The sequence below is a fragment of the Heteronotia binoei genome, chromosome 2 (genome assembly GCF_032191835.1).
Source record: "Heteronotia binoei isolate CCM8104 ecotype False Entrance Well chromosome 2, APGP_CSIRO_Hbin_v1, whole genome shotgun sequence".
NCBI lineage: Eukaryota > Metazoa > Chordata > Lepidosauria > Squamata > Gekkonidae > Heteronotia > Heteronotia binoei.
Window position 1 is genome coordinate 185845444 of NC_083224.1, and position 6694 is coordinate 185852137.

Consider the following 6694-nt stretch of genomic DNA (forward strand, 5'->3'; position numbering starts at 1 on the left):
AGAGTCAAGAAGATACTAAGTAACTGAGCAATAAATATAGCTAAGACCGGATGAAGGTGATTGGCAAGACTTGTGAATAGCGGCAAATTAGCATACAGCTTAATAAAGGAGTTTACAACATATGCAAGAACTGAACGACATTGTGAGAGAAGATACTGATATCTTTATTAAGCCCTGCAGGTCCCATTGTCCTGAGTGTTGTAATAATTGGTATCGCAGCAATCTCCCATTCTGGTCCGTTTTTTACGTTCCTTTGCAATCAAACATCTACTTTGAGGTCCCCCCTGTTGAATGTCCTGGAAGGTTGAAGTGTTCTCCTACAGGTTTCCAAGTTTTGTGGTTCTTGATGTCAGATTTGTGTCATTTTATCCTTAGGCACAGAGTTGGATCTGTTTGCCCTATGTAGAGAACTGAAGGGTATTGTTGGCATTTAATGGCACATACAATGTTAGGACCCAATGGCGCAGGGTGGTAAAGCTGCGGTACTGCAGTCCGAGCTCTCTGCTCATGATCTGATTTTGATCCCAGCAGAAGCTGGGTTCAGGTAGCTGCCTCAAGGTTGACTCCGCCTTCCATCCTTCCGAGGTTGGTAAAATGAGTACCCAACTTGACGGAGGGGGGGAAAGTGTAGATGACTGGGGAACCACCCCGTAAAAAGTCTTCTGTGAAAACATCATGATGCTGTGAAAACATCAGAAGTGACTAGTGCTTGCACAGGGGACTAGCTTTACCTTTACAATGTTAGAAGATGAGTAAGTGAATGAGCCTGAGATGGTGTAGTTGATTTTGTTTGGTCCATGGATTGGGTTGTCTGGGTGGTATGTAGCTACATACAACATACAACACATTATGCCAACTTCACCATCTCAGGCTCTGGCCATTTTTGGCAACACCCTCCTCACCCTCTACTTATAAGTAATGGTTGATCACTTCTGTTTCAAGCGCCACCTTGGGAATGTCTAACTATAATCTGCTTTTCGATGTACGCCAGCACTATGTGGAAATATGCTGAAATACCGGACATTATGGCATGGTTTCTTTGCCTCATTTGATGACTGAAACCATACAGAAGATAGCACTTTTATTTTGGAATTGGCAGTTGGAGGGATGAGAGTAGAGCTTGTCAAGATCAAGAAGGAACTTACAGGTAGACAAACACTTGCTCTGAAGAGATCGTGCATGCGTGTCAAATGCCATCATATTGCTTCCCTGAAGAAGTGTGCATCCACACAAAAGCTTATACTCAGAATAAAACTTTGTTGGTCTTAAAGATACCACTGGACTCAGAATAAAACTTTGTTGGTCTTAAAGATACCACTGGACTCAAATTTTGCTCTGCAGCTTACGATCAACACAGCTTGCTCACCTGGATCTTTTTGTGATTTCCATTTTTAAAAGCATCCACCAGAGGGCAAACTGCCAAAGATTCCTATGTCTCCAGCAAATGAGTCCATTTCAGACATTATTTCCAGGTTGCCAACCATATTTGTATAAAATTGCTGCTTTGGCTATACCGACAAACTAAACTGATGGCTCTGTAATCTTAAAAGAAGCCTAACTTCCAATCATTTAACCAATTTAGCAACAACAAAAAATTGTTCACATGGACCAGAATTGATTTAACTTAAGGTTTAACTTAAGAGAGCCAGTTTGGTGTAGTGGTTATGTGTGCGGACTCTTTTCTGGGAGAGCCAGGTTTGATTCCCCACTCCTCCACTTGCACCTGCTGGCATGGCCTTGGGTCAGCCGTAGCTCTGGCAGAGGTTGTCCTTGAAAGGGCAGCTGCTGTGAGAGTCCCCACAGGGTGTCTGTTGTGGGGGAGGGAGATAAAGGAGATTGTGATCCGCTCTGAGACTCTTGAGTGGAGGGCGGAATATAAATCCAATGTCTTCTTCTTCTTCATTATATTCGCATAACAGTTTAGAGCAGTCCTACAGAATCAAACTGTGGTGGCCGGGATGTCAACCAGTGTTCCCTCTAAGCTGTTAGTGTGAGCTAGCTCACAGTTTTTTAGCCTCTGGCTCACACATTTTTGTCTCAGCTCAGGGGAAAATGATCCCAGAGCAATTTATGCAGTAGCTCACAACTGTATTCCAGTAGCTCACAAAGTAAAATTTTTGCTCACAAGACTCCACAGCTTACAGGAAACACTGATCTCAACTGAGCTGGGAGATTCCAGGAGGTTTGAGTGGTGGAGCCTGGGAGCGGAGGAAATCCAGGGGGGAGGGGACACTGTTATAGAGGCCACCCTCCAAACCAGCTGTTTTCTCCAGGGGATCTGATATCTGCAGTCTGGAGATCAACTGTCATTCCAAGAGGTCACCAGGATCCACCTGGAGGTTGGCAACCCTGCACAGTGAGCCCGATATAGTCCAGCATTGTCTGTCATGGCCAGCCAGAAGGCTTACAAGCAGGGGCACAAACATTACCAGCCTCCCCTCCTGTTGTTGCTGACCGACAACTAGCTTTCAGAGGTAGATTCCCTCTCAACGCGAAGGCTCCATTTAGTCACTGGAGCGAGGAGCTGCTGTGAAGACAACTCCTGCTCCCTGTATTTCTCCCGCCCCCTTTTAAAGCCATCTTGACTTCATGGCCATCTCTACATTGTGGCAGGGGGCTTCACAGATCAGTGACAGTGCATGAAAGCAGTTCTTTTGATTGTCCTGAACCCTTCAATAAGAACATAAGAGAAGCCATGTTGGATCAGGCCAATGGCTCATCCAGTCCAACACTCTGTGTCACACAGTGGCCAAAACAACCAGGTGCAATCAGGAGGTCCATCAGTGGGGCCAGGACACTAGAAGCCCTCCCACTGTGTCCCCCCAAGCACCAAGAATACAGAGCATCACTGCCCCAGACAGAGAGTCCCAACAATATGCTGTGGCTAACACACTGATGGACCTCTGCTCCAGATGCTTATCCATTCCCCTCTTGAAGCTTTCCATGCTTGCAGCCGCCACCACCTCCTGTGGCAGTGAATTCCACGTGTTAATCACCCTTTGGGTGAAGAAGTGGTGGCTGGAGATCTCCTGAGATTACAGCTGATCTCCAAGCAACAGAGATCAATTCCCCTGGAGAAGATGGCTGTTGTCTAAGGCTTTATGCCCTATTGGAGTCTTTCCCCCAGATCCTGCTCCCCTGACTCCACCCCCAGAATCTCCAGGAATTTCCCAAGCTGGAGTTGGCAACCCTACTCCCAGAGCAGCCCTACAGTAAAGTGGCAGTTCAGTTCAAAGGGATGGGATGTTATTTCTGGAAAAGAAAACGGGTTCTTCCATCACATTTTGAAAACATCCAGTCTTTTATTTATTGTTCTTAAAAACACCCATCAGACCATCACTGTTTTGCTCCACTACTTTTTTCTTTATGTGCAGCCATCAGATCAAAAGCTGGGACGAAGAAGAAAAATCAGAGGCCTTTGATTCCGCGGCACCTTCCTTTCGCCAACAGCTCTCGCCTGCTCCTTTTGCATAAGGAGTCGCTGGGAGTTCCCAGGCCCTCCTATTTACTCCGTGGTCCAAAACAGTTGCCTGAAAAGCCAGTCTGGTTCTTGAGGACCTTTTTGCAGCTGCTCCACATTGCCTGTCCAACGCAGCCAGAAAGGACGTGTGTAAATAATAGCAGCAGGGGAAAAGCTCCTGCTTCTGACTCCTGTGGGCACAATGGCTCCCCCACGGAACAGCCTGCCTCAAGCTCCAGTGCTCCAGAAATGTCTGAGCAAGGTTTCCAAAGTGTTCTTCTGCCCCCCTGCCCCCACGTGATGCCCTCTGGGGGCAAGAGCATAAGAGAAGCCATGTTGGATCAGGCCAATGGCCCATCCTGTCCAACACTCTGTGTCACACAGTGGCCAAAAACCCCAAGTGCCATCAGGAGGTCCATCAGTGGGGCCAGGACACTAGAAGCCCTCCCACTGTGCCCCGCTCCCCCGAAGCACCAAAAATACAGAGCATCACTTGCCCCAGACAGAGAGTTCCAACAATACACTGTGGCTAATAGCCACTGATGGACCTCTGCTCCATATGCTTATCCAATCCCCTCTTGAAGCCGTGCTGCAGCCACCACCTCCCGCAGCAGTGAATTCCACGTGTTGATCACCCTTTGGATGAAGAAGCATTTCCTTTTATCCGTTCTAACACGACTGCTTAGCAATTTCATTGAATGTCCGCAAGTTCTCGTATTGTGAGAAAGGGAGAAAAGTACTTCTTTCTCTACCTTTTCTATTCCATGCAGAGTCTTGTAAAGGGGACATCATACCTGGGCTCCAGGGGCCTTGAAGGCACCAGACTAGTCCCTGCTAACTTGCACAGGTGTGTTATTTATTCCCAGCTGACTGCTCCAGGGACCTGAAGGCCCGGCTGCCTTCACTGACCTCAGGGTTGCAATATGTTACAAAGGAGGAGGAGAGCCACGACACTGCAGCCTGTTTGCCTAAGCACTTCCCCAAGACGACAATCTCTATCTTCGTGACTCAGCTTTCCTTTCTGTTCCTGCGCCTTCTCCCTCCAGCCAGCTCCCCTCCCTCCCACTTGCCTTTCCTCCTAGGGTTGCCAAGCTCCAGGCAGTTCTCAGAATAACACAACTCTAAGGTTATAGGGACACAATTACTAATATACTGAGCCATCTTGGAGCGTGAGCCATTATTGACAGTGTTTGGAGACTTCGTGTCCCTATGAGTTTCGCTTACTTAGAGTTGATGCTATTGGCTATCTGTAAACACAGTGGAATATCCCCTACTGATAAAGATTGAAACAGGTACAGCAGAAGTTGACGACCCATTCAGGAAATTCCAAGGAATGTCTGCTGTTTATGCTGAAGGAATTTATCACATCAAGAAGTCCTCGTCAAGTTCTTCAGGAACCAATTTACATGGACTTTTACTGAGGACTTGTTTTTCCTTAGTATTTGCCTATTGTTACAATATATTAGTAATTGTGTCCCTATTGTGTTTTTCTAAGAATCACTAGAGTGACTTCTCTCATTTCTCCAAGCTCCAGGGGGTGGCTGGGGATCTCCTGGGATTACTACGGATCTCCAGGCAAAAGAGATCTGTTCACTTGTGTCAAGCATGGTGAAATTCCATTGATAATTGATTGTTTTAGGGTCCTGCCTAAACTGGACTGTGAAGTATCATGGAGGATCCAACTTTGTTAAGTTTGTTATTCTTTCCCTTCCCCCCCCCCCCCCCACACCCTCGTCTTGCTTTATGGCTTATAATTAGAAGTAGTGAGAACTGAAACCAAGTAATCAGCACCTTCCCATACATTCCTGTAAGGGGGTACAAGCCATCTGGGGAAAGCAAGGACACAGTCCTGATAACACTATGGGAATGTAGACATTTATGATAGTTTATGTGTGAATGCCACCCTGCAACCCCATCCCTTGGAATCCCTTTGAAGTAAGCCTTAAAAGTACTGTATCAATGTATTGGCAGCATTACTCGCAAGAACCTGTTACACCAAAGTATCGGTCTATCAATAAACGTAGTCTTTGTATCAACTTCGACTCGTCATTGAACCCGCATGCTTGACAACTTGGAGAAAATGGGATGTGGACTCTATGGCATTATACCCCATTGAAGGCCCCCCCCAAACTCCACCCTCCTCAGGCTCCACCTCCAAAATCTCCAGGTATTTCCCGACCCTGAGCTGGTAACCCTATTTCTTCTCCTTTGATAGCCTCTGGCCCTTGAGTAAAGCTCCGCCCTCCTCTTCTGTTCCCTACTCTACACAGGCATGCCCTGCCTAGGAACGGCTGTGGTCCAGGGAACCATGGCGTTCCCATCCTGGCTCGCCTACTACCTCCACGATGTTTGAGCTTCCCTGAGACAGAATGCCAAAGCTGCCCTCTTGCAGAGGCTACCACAGCTGCCCCCTCCTGCCCCCTGGTGGTCCCACTGTGCTGCACCCAGGGAGTCCTGCTGCTGGGCTCAGGCCTTGTCCGGCCTCACCAGGTGAGTCTTTGCTGGGTAGCCCACCCACCCCCAACCCCACCTCTTTCTGCACATCTCAAAGACCCTTCTTCCCCCACCTCGCCCCAGGCGCTCTTCACACACTCGGCCGCTGGTGGAGGGAAGGTGCCACAGCTCAGTGGCAGAGCACCTGACTTGCAAGCAGAAGGGCCTGGGTCCAATCCCTGGTTTGAAGGGCTAGGAAAGACCCCTCTCTGCCAACCCCTCCAGAAAGCTACTGCCTGTCAGAACTGACCACAACGAGCTAGATCAGGGGTCCTCAAACTACGGCCCGCGGGCCAGATGCGGCCCGCCGGGTTATGGCAAAATCAGACCGGAAGTGACGTTCGACCTAGACTCGCGTTAGCAACACACACTTCCGGCACTGGGCTGAGGCGGCGGAGACAGAGTGTGAGGTGATACCGAGGTGAGGTGAGTTCCCAGGCCGGGGTGTGTGGTGTGGGGAAGGGAGAGAGATGCAGAAGACGGAAAACTGACGGCCCGCGGCCTTGTACAGTAACGGCAGTCCGGCCCTCCAACAGTCTGAGGGACAGTGAACTGGACCCCTATTTAAAAAGTTTGAGGACCCCTGAGCTAGATGTATAAACACTCTGGCTTGGTATAAAGCAGCTTTGTGTATTGAGAAACATTCATGCCTACGACATCCCTCTTTATTCCCTTGCATCTCTGTAGTCTTCCCAACCCCATTTGACATCTTCTGCTTCCCTGGACCACAGAATCTCTGGA